This window comes from Schistocerca cancellata, unplaced genomic scaffold (assembly GCF_023864275.1).
Source record: "Schistocerca cancellata isolate TAMUIC-IGC-003103 unplaced genomic scaffold, iqSchCanc2.1 HiC_scaffold_705, whole genome shotgun sequence".
NCBI classification, from domain to species: Eukaryota; Metazoa; Arthropoda; class Insecta; order Orthoptera; family Acrididae; genus Schistocerca; species Schistocerca cancellata.
The window spans coordinates 305,977-318,397 of NW_026046716.1; the positions used below are offsets into that span (position 1 = coordinate 305,977).

Genomic DNA, 12,421 nt, shown 5'->3' on the forward strand with positions numbered 1-12,421 from the left:
GACAAGATGCGTCCTCCTCTAGTGTCGAAGGCTGCACGCGCCCAGCGAATGACAGGGGGTGCAACGAGCAGCAGTGCGTCTCACACACGCGGCGGTGCGCCCGCCAATTCGGCCGTCACTCTGCTGGGACGCCGGGCGCGCCTCCCCGCGCCGTCCTCGAGGAACTGGCGGTTGCGGAAGGAAGCGCTTTCGTCAAATGCGGCCGAAAACTAACATTTTGTGTGTTGGGAGAAAAGCCGAACGCGAATTCTGCCGTGCTCCTACATTAGATGAGCGCCAACGGCCATACCATGATGAATACACCGGTTCTCGTCCGATCACCGAAGTTAAGCATCATCGGGCCCGGCTAGTACTTGGATGGGTGACCGCCTGGGAAACCCGGGTGCTGTTGGCTCCCTTCCTGTTATGTTTTTATGTCGCCAGCCCAATTTTCAAACTACCTTTCTGTTGTGACAAAGATGCTTCCTTAAGCCTTTTAAACTACTGTAATGGTACGAAAATGCAGTAATTAACTCAGTTTGAGAGAGAATGTGCTAACCACGTTTGCCAAGAAGACTTTGAAAACGACAAAACAGTACGAATCGGCAGGTGAATTCTGAAATACGTACCGCCTATTGTTGTGTAGGAGTGTAGAGTTCCAAATTTGATTTGTAACCACGAATTTATTCCTTAGTCGTCTCGTCTCGTCTCGTCTCGTCTCGTCCCGCAGACGTTTGTCGTGCTTGCGCTGTCATATGGACCACGACCCGAGCGGCAGCGAGCGGCAGTCGAGCAAAGTCGGGACAAGTCGGGACGGGGACCGGGACAGGGATAGGAATGGTGCGAATGCACTGCAAACTACGCAGACACCTGGTGTGAGGCGAGGCGAGGCGAGGAAGCCCACATCGCTACCAGTGGGCCCTCCAGCACGACACTGGCGCACCCCGCACAGGCCCTCCGCTGAGCACCAGGGACAAGATGCGTCCTCCGCTAGTGTCGAAGGCTGCACGCGCCCAGCGAATGACAGGGGGTGCAACGAGCAGCAGTGCGTCTCACACACGCGGCGGTGCGCCCGCCAATTCGGCCGTCACTCTGCTGGGACGCCGGGCGCGCCTCCCCGCGCCGTCCTCGAGGAACTGGCGGTTGCGGAAGGAAGCGCTTTCGTCAAATGCGGCCGAAAACTAACATTTTGTGTGTTGGGAGAAAAGCCGAACGCGAATTCTGCCGTGCTCCTACATTAGATGAGCGCCAACGGCCATACCATGATGAATACACCGGTTCTCGTCCGATCACCGAAGTTAAGCATCATCGGGCCCGGCTAGTACTTGGATGGGTGACCGCCTGGGAAACCCGGGTGCTGTTGGCTCCCTTCCTGTTATGTTTTTTGTTATGTCGCCAGCCCAATTTTCAAACTACCTTTCTGTTGTGACAAAGATGCTTCCTTAAGCCTTTTAAACTACTGTAATGGTACGAAAATGCAGTAATTAACTCAGTTTGAGAGAGAATGTGCTAACCACGTTTGCCAAGAAGACTTTGAAAACGACAAAACAGTACGAATCGGCAGGTGAATTCTGAAATACGTACCGCCTATTGTTGTGTAGGAGTGTAGAGTTCCAAATTTGATTTGTAACCACGAATTTATTCCTTAGTCGTCTCGTCTCGTCTCGTCTCGTCTCGTCCCGCAGACGTTTGTCGTGCTTGCGCTGTCATATGGACCACGACCCGAGCGGCAGCGAGCGGCAGTCGAGCAAAGTCGGGACAAGTCGGGACGGGGACCGGGACAGGGATAGGAATGGTGCGAATGCACTGCAAACTACGCAGACACCTGGTGTGAGGCGAGGCGAGGCGAGGAAGCCCACATCGCTACCAGTGGGCCCTCCAGCACGACACTGGCGCACCCCGCACAGGCCCTCCGCTGAGCACCAGGGACAAGATGCGTCCTCCGCTAGTGTCGAAGGCTGCACGCGCCCAGCGAATGACAGGGGGTGCAACGAGCAGCAGTGCGTCTCACACACGCGGCGGTGCGCCCGCCAATTCGGCCGTCACTCTGCTGGGACGCCGGGCGCGCCTCCCCGCGCCGTCCTCGAGGAACTGGCGGTTGCGGAAGGAAGCGCTTTCGTCAAATGCGGCCGAAAACTAACATTTTGTGTGTTGGGAGAAAAGCCGAACGCGAATTCTGCCGTGTTCCTACATTAGATGAGCGCCAACGGCCATACCATGATGAATACACCGGTTCTCGTCCGATCACCGAAGTTAAGCATCATCGGGCCCGGCTAGTACTTGGATGGGTGACCGCCTGGGAAACCCGGGTGCTGTTGGCTCTTTTCCTGTTATGTTTTTTGTTATGTCGCCAGCCCAATTTTCAAACTACCTTTCTGTTGTGACAAAGATGCTTCCTTAAGCCTTTTAAACTACTGTAATGGTACGAAAATGCAGTAATTAACTCAGTTTGAGAGAGAACGTGCTAACCACGTTTGCCAAGAAGACTTTGAAAACGACAAAACAGTACGAATCGGCAGGTGATTTCTGAAATACGTACCGCCTATTGTTGTGTAGGAGTGTAGAGTTCCAAATTTGATTTGTAACCACGAATTTATTCCTTAGTCGTCTCGTCTCGTCTCGTCCCGCAGACGTTTGTCGTGCTTGCGCTGTCATATGGACCACGACCCGAGCGGCAGCGAGCGGCAGTCGAGCAAAGTCGGGACAAGTCGGGACGGGGACCGGGACAGGGATAGGAATGGTGCGAATGCACTGCAAACTACGCAGACACCTGGTGTGAGGCGAGGCGAGGCGAGGAAGCCCACATCGCTACCAGTGGGCCCTCCAGCACGACACTGGCGCACCCCGCACAGGCCCTCCGCTGAACACCAGGGACAAGATGCGTCCTCCGCTAGTGTCGAAGGCTGCACGCGCCCAGCGAATGACAGGGGGTGCAACGAGCAGCAGTGCGTCTCACACACGCGGCAGTGCGCCCGCCAATTCGGTCGTCACTCTGCTGGGACGCCGGGCGCGCCTCCCCGCGCCGTCCTCGAGGAACTGGCGGTTGCGGAAGGAAGCGCTTTCGTCAAATGCGGCCGAAAACTAACATTTTGTGTGTTGGGAGAAAAGCCGAACGCGAATTCTGCCGTGCTCCTACATTAGATGAGCGCCAACGGCCATACCATGATGAATACACCGGTTCTCGTCCGATCACCGAAGTTAAGCATCATCGGGCCCGGCTAGTACTTGGATGGGTGACCGCCTGGGAAACCCGGGTGCTGTTGGCTCCCTTCCTGTTATGTTTTTTGTTATGTCGCCAGCCCAATTTTCAAACTACCTTTCTGTTGTGACAAAGATGCTTCCTTAAGCCTTTTAAACTACTGTAATGGTACGAAAATGCAGTAATTAACTCAGTTTGAGGGAGAATGTGCTAACCACGTTTGCCAAGAAGACTTTGAAAACGACAAAACAGTACGAATCGGCAGGTGATTTCTGAAATACGTACCGCCTATTGTTGTGTAGGAGTGTAGAGTTCCAAATTTGATTTGTAACCACGAATTTATTCCTTAGTCGTCTCGTCTCGTCTCGTCCCGCAGACGTTTGTCGTGCTTGCGCTGTCATATGGACCACGACCCGAGCGGCAGCGAGCGGCAGTCGAGCAAAGTCGGGACAAGTCGGGACGGGGACAGGTACAGGGATAGGAATGTTGCGAATGCACTGCAAACTACGCAGACACCTGGTGTGAGGCGAGGCGAGGCGAGGAAGCCCACATCGCTACCAGTGGGCCCTCCAGCACGACACTGGCGCACCCCGCACAGGCCCTCCGCTGAGCACCAGGGACTTGATGCGTCCTCCGCTAGTGTCGAAGGCTGCATGCGCCCAGCGAATGACAGGGGGTGCAACGAGCAGCAGTGCGTCTCACACACGCGGCGGTGCGCCCGCCAATTCGGCCGTCACTCTGCTGGGACGCCGGGCGCGCCTCCCCGCGCCGTCCTCGAGGAACTGGCGGTTGCGGAAGGAAGCGCTTTCGTCAAATGCGGCCGAAAACTAACATTTTGTGTGTTGGGAGAAAAGCGGAACGCGAATTCTGCCGTGCTCCTACATTAGATGAGCGCCAACGGCCATACCATGATGAATACACCGGTTCTCGTCCGATCACCGAAGTTAAGCATCATCGGGCCCGGCTAGTACTTGGATGGGTGACCGCCTGGGAAACCCGGGTGCTGTTGGCTCCCTTCCTGTTATGTTTTTATGTCGCCAGCCCAATTTTCAAACTACCTTTCTGTTGTGACAAAGATGCTTCCTTAAGCCTTTTAAACTACTGTAATGGTACGAAAATGCAGTAATTAACTCAGTTTGAGAGAGAATGTGCTAACCACGTTTGCCAAGAAGACTTTGAAAACGACAAAACAGTACGAATCGGCAGGTGAATTCTGAAATACGTACCGCCTATTGTTGTGTAGGAGTGTAGAGTTCCAAATTTGATTTGTAACCACGTATTTATTCCTTAGTCGTCTCGTCTCGTCTCGTCTCGTCTCGTCCCGCAGACGTTTGTCGTGCTTGCGCTGTCATATGGACCACGACCCGAGCGGCAGCGAGCGGCAGTCGAGCAAAGTCGGGACAAGTCGGGACGGGGACCGGGACAGGGATAGGAATGGTGCGAATGCACTGCAAACTACGCAGACACCTGGTGTGAGGCGAGGCGAGGCGAGGAAGCCCACATCGCTACCAGTGGGCCCTCCAGCACGACACTGGCGCACCCCGCACAGGCCCTCCGCTGAGCACCAGGGACAAGATGCGTCCTCCGCTAGTGTCGAAGGCTGCACGCGCCCAGCGAATGACAGGGGGTGCAACGAGCAGCAGTGCGTCTCACACACGCGGCGGTGCGCCCGCCAATTCGGCCGTCACTCTGCTGGGACGCCGGGCGCGCCTCCCCGCGCCGTCCTCGAGGAACTGGCGGTTGCGGAAGGAAGCGCTTTCGTCAAATGCGGCCGAAAACTAACATTTTGTGTGTTGGGAGAAAAGCCGAACGCGAATTCTGCCGTGCTCCTACATTAGATGAGCGCCAACGGCCATACCATGATGAATACACCGGTTCTCGTCCGATCACCGAAGTTAAGCATCATCGGGCCCGGCTAGTACTTGGATGGGTGACCGCCTGGGAAACCCGGGTGCTGTTGGCTCCCTTCCTGTTATGTTTTTTGTTATGTCGCCAGCCCAATTTTCAAACTACCTTTCTGTTGTGACAAAGATGCTTCCTTAAGCCTTTTAAACTACTGTAATGGTACGAAAATGCAGTAATTAACTCAGTTTGAGGGAGAATGTGCTAACCACGTTTGCCAAGAAGACTTTGAAAACGACAAAACAGTACGAATCGGCAGGTGAATTCTGAAATACGTACCGCCTATTGTTGTGTAGGAGTGTAGAGTTCCAAATTTGATTTGTAACCACGAATTTATTCCTTAGTCGTCTCGTCTCGTCTCGTCCCGCAGACGTTTGTCGTGCTTGCGCTGTCATATGGACCACGACCCGAGCGGCAGCGAGCGGCAGTCGAGCAAAGTCGGGACAAGTCGGGACGGGGACAGGTACAGGGATAGGAATGGTGCGAATGCACTGCAAACTACGCAGACACCTGGTGTGAGGCGAGGCGAGGCGAGGAAGCCCACATCGCTACCAGTGGGCCCTCCAGCACGACACTGGCGCACCCCGCACAGGCCCTCCGCTGAGCACCAGGGACTTGATGCGTCCTCCGCTAGTGTCGAAGGCTGCATGCGCCCAGCGAATGACAGGGGGTGCAACGAGCAGCAGTGCGTCTCACACACGCGGCGGTGCGCCCGCCAATTCGGCCGTCACTCTGCTGGGACGCCGGGCGCGCCTCCCCGCGCCGTCCTCGAGGAACTGGCGGTTGCGGAAGGAAGCGCTTTCGTCAAATGCGGCCGAAAACTAACATTTTGTGTGTTGGGAGAAAAGCCGAACGCGAATTCTGCCGTGCTCCTACATTAGATGAGCGCCAACGGCCATACCATGATGAATACACCGGTTCTCGTCCGATCACCGAAGTTAAGCATCATCGGGCCCGGCTAGTACTTGGATGGGTGACCGCCTGGGAAACCCGGGTGCTGTTGGCTCCCTTCCTGTTATGTTTTTATGTCGCCAGCCCAATTTTCAAACTACCTTTCTGTTGTGACAAAGATGCTTCCTTAAGCCTTTTAAACTACTGTAATGGTACGAAAATGCAGTAATTAACTCAGTTTGAGAGAGAATGTGCTAACCACGTTTGCCAAGAAGACTTTGAAAACGACAAAACAGTACGAATCGGCAGGTGAATTCTGAAATACGTACCGCCTATTGTTGTGTAGGAGTGTAGAGTTCCAAATTTGATTTGTAACCACGAATTTATTCCTTAGTCGTCTCGTCTCGTCTCGTCTCGTCTCGTCCCGCAGACGTTTGTCGTGCTTGCGCTGTCATATGGACCACGACCCGAGCGGCAGCGAGCGGCAGTCGAGCAAAGTCGGGACAAGTCGGGACGGGGACCGGGACAGGGATAGGAATGGTGCGAATGCACTGCAAACTACGCAGACACCTGGTGTGAGGCGAGGCGAGGCGAGGAAGCCCACATCGCTACCAGTGGGCCCTCCAGCACGACACTGGCGCACCCCGCACAGGCCCTCCGCTGAGCACCAGGGACAAGATGCGTCCTCCGCTAGTGTCGAAGGCTGCACGCGCCCAGCGAATGACAGGGGGTGCAACGAGCAGCAGTGCGTCTCACACACGCGGCGGTGCGCCCGCCAATTCGGCCGTCACTCTGCTGGGACGCCGGGCGCGCCTCCCCGCGCCGTCCTCGAGGAACTGGCGGTTGCGGAAGGAAGCGCTTTCGTCAAATGCGGCCGAAAACTAACATTTTGTGTGTTGGGAGAAAAGCCGAACGCGAATTCTGCCGTGCTCCTACATTAGATGAGCGCCAACGGCCATACCATGATGAATACACCGGTTCTCGTCCGATCACCGAAGTTAAGCATCATCGGGCCCGGCTAGTACTTGGATGGGTGACCGCCTGGGAAACCCGGGTGCTGTTGGCTCTTTTCCTGTTATGTTTTTTGTTATGTCGCCAGCCCAATTTTCAAACTACCTTTCTGTTGTGACAAAGATGCTTCCTTAAGCCTTTTAAACTACTGTAATGGTACGAAAATGCAGTAATTAACTCAGTTTGAGAGAGAATGTGCTAACCACGTTTGCCAAGAAGACTTTGAAAACGACAAAACAGTACGAATCGGCAGGTGAATTCTGAAATACGTACCGCCTATTGTTGTGTAGGAGTGTAGAGTTCCAAATTTGATTTGTAACCACGAATTTATTCCTTAGTCGTCTCGTCTCGTCTCGTCTCGTCTCGTCCCGCAGACGTTTGTCGTGCTTGCGCTGTCATATGGACCACGACCCGAGCGGCAGCGAGCGGCAGTCGAGCAAAGTCGGGACAAGTCGGGACGGGGACCGGGACAGGGATAGGAATGGTGCGAATGCACTGCAAACTACGCAGACACGTGGTGTGAGGCGAGGCGAGGCGAGGAAGCCCACATCGCTACCAGTGGGCCCTCCAGCACGACACTGGCGCACCCCGCACAGGCCCTCCGCTGAGCACCAGGGACAAGATGCGTCCTCCGCTAGTGTCGAAGGCTGCACGCGCCCAGCGAATGACAGGGGGTGCAACGAGCAGCAGTGCGTCTCACACACGCGGCGGTGCGCCCGCCAATTCGGCCGTCACTCTGCTGGGACGCCGGGCGCGCCTCCCCGCGCCGTCCTCGAGGAACTGGCGGTTGCGGAAGGAAGCGCTTTCGTCAAATGCGGCCGAAAACTAACATTTTGTGTGTTGGGAGAAAAGCCGAACGCGAATTCTGCCGTGCTCCTACATTAGATGAGCGCCAACGGCCATACCATGATGAATACACCGGTTCTCGTCCGATCACCGAAGTTAAGCATCATCGGGCCCGGCTAGTACTTGGATGGGTGACCGCCTGGGAAACCCGGGTGCTGTTGGCTCTTTTCCTGTTATGTTTTTTGTTATGTCGCCAGCCCAATTTTCAAACTACCTTTCTGTTGTGACAAAGATGCTTCCTTAAGCCTTTTAAACTACTGTAATGGTACGAAAATGCAGTAATTAACTCAGTTTGAGAGAGAACGTGCTAACCACGTTTGCCAAGAAGACTTTGAAAACGACAAAACAGTACGAATCGGCAGGTGATTTCTGAAATACGTACCGCCTATTGTTGTGTAGGAGTGTAGAGTTCCAAATTTGATTTGTAACCACGAATTTATTCCTTAGTCGTCTCGTCTCGTCTCGTCCCGCAGACGTTTGTCGTGCTTGCGCTGTCATATGGACCACGACCCGAGCGGCAGCGAGCGGCAGTCGAGCAAAGTCGGGACAAGTCGGGACGGGGACCGGGACAGGGATAGGAATGGTGCGAATGCACTGCAAACTACGCAGACACCTGGTGTGAGGCGAGGCGAGGCGAGGAAGCCCACATCGCTACCAGTGGGCCCTCCAGCACGACACTGGCGCACCCCGCACAGGCCCTCCGCTGAGCACCAGGGACTTGATGCGTCCTCCGCTAGTGTCGAAGGCTGCATGCGCCCAGCGAATGACAGGGGGTGCAACGAGCAGCAGTGCGTCTCACACACGCGGCGGTGCGCCCGCCAATTCGGCCGTCACTCTGCTGGGACGCCGGCCGCGCCTCCCCGCGCCGTCCTCGAGGAACTGGCGGTTGCGGAAGGAAGCGCTTTCGTCAAATGCGGCCGAAAACTAACATTTTGTGTGTTGGGAGAAAAGCGGAACGCGAATTCTGCCGTGCTCCTACATTAGATGAGCGCCAACGGCCATACCATGATGAATACACCGGTTCTCGTCCGATCACCGAAGTTAAGCATCATCGGGCCCGGCTAGTACTTGGATGGGTGACCGCCTGGGAAACCCGGGTGCTGTTGGCTCCCTTCCTGTTATGTTTTTATGTCGCCAGCCCAATTTTCAAACTACCTTTCTGTTGTGACAAAGATGCTTCCTTAAGCCTTTTAAACTACTGTAATGGTACGAAAATGCAGTAATTAACTCAGTTTGAGAGAGAATGTGCTAACCACGTTTGCCAAGAAGACTTTGAAAACGACAAAACAGTACGAATCGGCAGGTGAATTCTGAAATACGTACCGCCTATTGTTGTGTAGGAATGTAGAGTTCCAAATTTGATTTGTAACCACGAATTTATTCCTTAGTCGTCTCGTCTCGTCTCGTCTCGTCTCGTCCCGCAGACGTTTGTCGTGCTTGCGCTGTCATATGGACCACGACCCGAGCGGCAGCGAGCGGCAGTCGAGCAAAGTCGGGACAAGTCGGGACGGGGACCGGGACAGGGATAGGAATGGTGCGAATGCACTGCAAACTACGCAGACACCTGGTGTGAGGCGAGGCGAGGCGAGGAAGCCCACATCGCTACCAGTGGGCCCTCCAGCACGACACTGGCGCACCCCGCACAGGCCCTCCGCTGAGCACCAGGGACAAGATGCGTCCTCCGCTAGTGTCGAAGGCTGCACGCGCCCAGCGAATGACAGGGGGTGCAACGAGCAGCAGTGCGTCTCACACACGCGGCGGTGCGCCCGCCAATTCGGCCGTCACTCTGCTGGGACGCCGGGCGCGCCTCCCCGCGCCGTCCTCGAGGAACTGGCGGTTGCGGAAGGAAGCGCTTTCGTCAAATGCGGCCGAAAACTAACATTTTGTGTGTTGGGAGAAAAGCCGAACGCGAATTCTGCCGTGCTCCTACATTAGATGAGCGCCAACGGCCATACCATGATGAATACACCGGTTCTCGTCCGATCACCGAAGTTAAGCATCATCGGGCCCGGCTAGTACTTGGATGGGTGACCGCCTGGGAAACCCGGGTGCTGTTGGCTCCCTTCCTGTTATGTTTTTTGTTATGTCGCCAGCCCAATTTTCAAACTACCTTTCTGTTGTGACAAAGATGCTTCCTTAAGCCTTTTAAACTACTGTAATGGTACGAAAATGCAGTAATTAACTCAGTTTGAGGGAGAATGTGCTAACCACGTTTGCCAAGAAGACTTTGAAAACGACAAAACAGTACGAATCGGCAGGTGAATTCTGAAATACGTACCGCCTATTGTTGTGTAGGAGTGTAGAGTTCCAAATTTGATTTGTAACCACGAATTTATTCCTTAGTCGTCTCGTCTCGTCTCGTCTCGTCTCGTCCCGCAGACGTTTGTCGTGCTTGCGCTGTCATATGGACCACGACCCGAGCGGCAGCGAGCGGCAGTCGAGCAAAGTCGGGACAAGTCGGGACGGGGACAGGGACAGGGATAGGAATGGTGCGAATGCACTGCAAACTACGCAGACACCTGGTGTGAGGCGAGGCGAGGCGAGGAAGCCCACATCGCTACCAGTGGGCCCTCCAGCACGACACTGGCGCACCCCGCACAGGCCCTCCGCTGAACACCAGGGACAAGATGCGTCCTCCGCTAGTGTCGAAGGCTGCACGCGCCCAGCGAATGACAGGGGGTGCAACGAGCAGCAGTGCGTCTCACACACGCGGCAGTGCGCCCGCCAATTCGGTCGTCACTCTGCTGGGACGCCGGGCGCGCCTCCCCGCGCCGTCCTCGAGGAACTGGCGGTTGCGGAAGGAAGCGCTTTCGTCAAATGCGGCCGAAAACTAACATTTTGTGTGTTGGGAGAAAAGCCGAACGCGAATTCTGCCGTGCTCCTACATTAGATGAGCGCCAACGGCCATACCATGATGAATACACCGGTTCTCGTCCGATCACCGAAGTTAAGCATCATCGGGCCCGGCTAGTACTTGGATGGGTGACCGCCTGGGAAACCCGGGTGCTGTTGGCTCCCTTCCTGTTATGTTTTTTGTTATGTCGCCAGCCCAATTTTCAAACTACCTTTCTGTTGTGACAAAGATGCTTCCTTAAGCCTTTTAAACTACTGTAATGGTACGAAAATGCAGTAATTAACTCAGTTTGAGGGAGAATGTGCTAACCACGTTTGCCAAGAAGACTTTGAAAACGACAAAACAGTACGAATCGGCAGGTGAATTCTGAAATACGTACCGCCTATTGTTGTGTAGGAGTGTAGAGTTCCAAATTTGATTTGTAACCACGAATTTATTCCTTAGTCGTCTCGTCTCGTCTCGTCCCGCAGACGTTTGTCGTGCTTGCGCTGTCATATGGACCACGACCCGAGCGGCAGCGAGCGGCAGTCGAGCAAAGTCGGGACAAGTCGGGACGGGGACAGGTACAGGGATAGGAATGGTGCGAATGCACTGCAAACTACGCAGACACCTGGTGTGAGGCGAGGCGAGGCGAGGAAGCCCACATCGCTACCAGTGGGCCCTCCAGCACGACACTGGCGCACCCCGCACAGGCCCTCCGCTGAGCACCAGGGACTTGATGCGTCCTCCGCTAGTGTCGAAGGCTGCATGCGCCCAGCGAATGACAGGGGGTGCAACGAGCAGCAGTGCGTCTCACACACGCGGCGGTGCGCCCGCCAATTCGGCCGTCACTCTGCTGGGACGCCGGGCGCGCCTCCCCGCGCCGTCCTCGAGGAACTGGCGGTTGCGGAAGGAAGCGCTTTCGTCAAATGCGGCCGAAAACTAACATTTTGTGTGTTGGGAGAAAAGCGGAACGCGAATTCTGCCGTGCTCCTACATTAGATGAGCGCCAACGGCCATACCATGATGAATACACCGGTTCTCGTCCGATCACCGAAGTTAAGCATCATCGGGCCCGGCTAGTACTTGGATGGGTGACCGCCTGGGAAACCCGGGTGCTGTTGGCTCCATTCCTGTTTTTTTTTTTTTTTTGTTATGTCGCCAGCCCAATTTTCAAACTACCTTTCTGTTGTGACAAAGATGCTTCCTTAAGCCTTTTAAACTACTGTAATGGTACGAAAATGCAGTAATTAACTCAGTTTGAGGGAGAATGTGCTAACCAAGTTTGCCAAGAAGACTTTGAAAACGACAAAACAGTACGAATCGGCAGGTGAATTCTGAAATACGTCACCGCCTATTGTTGTGTAGGAGTGTAGAGTTCCAAATTTGATTTGTAACCACGAATTTATTCCTTAGTCGTCTCGTCTCGTCTCGTCTCGTCTCGTCCCGCAGACGTTTGTCGTGCTTGCGCTGTCATATGGACCACGACCCGAGCGGCAGCGAGCGGCAGTCGAGCAAAGTCGGGACAAGTCGGGACGGGGACAGGGACAGGGATAGGAATGGTGCGAATGCACTGCAAACTACGCAGACACCTGGTGTGAGGCGAGGCGAGGCGAGGAAGCCCACATCGCTACCAGTGGGCCCTCCAGCACGACACTGGCGCACCCCGCACAGGCCCTCCGCTGAGCACCAGGGACTAGATGCGTCCTCCGCTAGTGTCGAAGGCTGCACGCGCCCAGCGAATGACAGGGGGTGCAACG

General features: G+C 55.1%; 13 non-coding genes across 13 annotated transcripts; all 13 read left to right on the top strand.

Moving 5' to 3' along the window:
- Positions 1–275: 275 nt before the first annotated feature.
- On the top strand, positions 276–394 carry LOC126140512 (5S ribosomal RNA). The gene has a single exon (XR_007529062.1). It is a non-coding gene; the product is annotated as a 5S ribosomal RNA (ribosomal RNA).
- An 832-nt stretch (positions 395–1,226) lies between these two features.
- On the top strand, positions 1,227–1,345 carry LOC126140513 (5S ribosomal RNA). The gene has a single exon (XR_007529063.1). It is a non-coding gene; the product is annotated as a 5S ribosomal RNA (ribosomal RNA).
- Positions 1,346–2,181: 836 nt separating this feature from the next.
- On the top strand, positions 2,182–2,300 carry LOC126140515 (5S ribosomal RNA). Its single transcript, XR_007529065.1, has one exon. It is a non-coding gene; the product is annotated as a 5S ribosomal RNA (ribosomal RNA).
- Positions 2,301–3,126: 826 nt separating this feature from the next.
- Positions 3,127–3,245, top strand: LOC126140517 (5S ribosomal RNA). Its single transcript, XR_007529066.1, has one exon. It is a non-coding gene; the product is annotated as a 5S ribosomal RNA (ribosomal RNA).
- An 826-nt stretch (positions 3,246–4,071) lies between these two features.
- LOC126140518 (5S ribosomal RNA) lies at positions 4,072–4,190 on the top strand. The gene has a single exon (XR_007529067.1). It is a non-coding gene; the product is annotated as a 5S ribosomal RNA (ribosomal RNA).
- An 832-nt stretch (positions 4,191–5,022) lies between these two features.
- Positions 5,023–5,141, top strand: LOC126140519 (5S ribosomal RNA). The gene has a single exon (XR_007529068.1). It is a non-coding gene; the product is annotated as a 5S ribosomal RNA (ribosomal RNA).
- An 826-nt stretch (positions 5,142–5,967) lies between these two features.
- Positions 5,968–6,086, top strand: LOC126140520 (5S ribosomal RNA). The gene has a single exon (XR_007529069.1). It is a non-coding gene; the product is annotated as a 5S ribosomal RNA (ribosomal RNA).
- Positions 6,087–6,918: 832 nt separating this feature from the next.
- On the top strand, positions 6,919–7,037 carry LOC126140522 (5S ribosomal RNA). Its single transcript, XR_007529071.1, has one exon. It is a non-coding gene; the product is annotated as a 5S ribosomal RNA (ribosomal RNA).
- Positions 7,038–7,873: 836 nt separating this feature from the next.
- On the top strand, positions 7,874–7,992 carry LOC126140523 (5S ribosomal RNA). The gene has a single exon (XR_007529072.1). It is a non-coding gene; the product is annotated as a 5S ribosomal RNA (ribosomal RNA).
- Positions 7,993–8,818: 826 nt separating this feature from the next.
- On the top strand, positions 8,819–8,937 carry LOC126140524 (5S ribosomal RNA). Its single transcript, XR_007529073.1, has one exon. It is a non-coding gene; the product is annotated as a 5S ribosomal RNA (ribosomal RNA).
- An 832-nt stretch (positions 8,938–9,769) lies between these two features.
- LOC126140525 (5S ribosomal RNA) lies at positions 9,770–9,888 on the top strand. Its single transcript, XR_007529074.1, has one exon. It is a non-coding gene; the product is annotated as a 5S ribosomal RNA (ribosomal RNA).
- An 836-nt stretch (positions 9,889–10,724) lies between these two features.
- On the top strand, positions 10,725–10,843 carry LOC126140526 (5S ribosomal RNA). The gene has a single exon (XR_007529075.1). It is a non-coding gene; the product is annotated as a 5S ribosomal RNA (ribosomal RNA).
- Positions 10,844–11,669: 826 nt separating this feature from the next.
- LOC126140529 (5S ribosomal RNA) lies at positions 11,670–11,788 on the top strand. The gene has a single exon (XR_007529077.1). It is a non-coding gene; the product is annotated as a 5S ribosomal RNA (ribosomal RNA).
- The last annotated feature ends 633 nt before the right edge of the window (positions 11,789–12,421 follow it).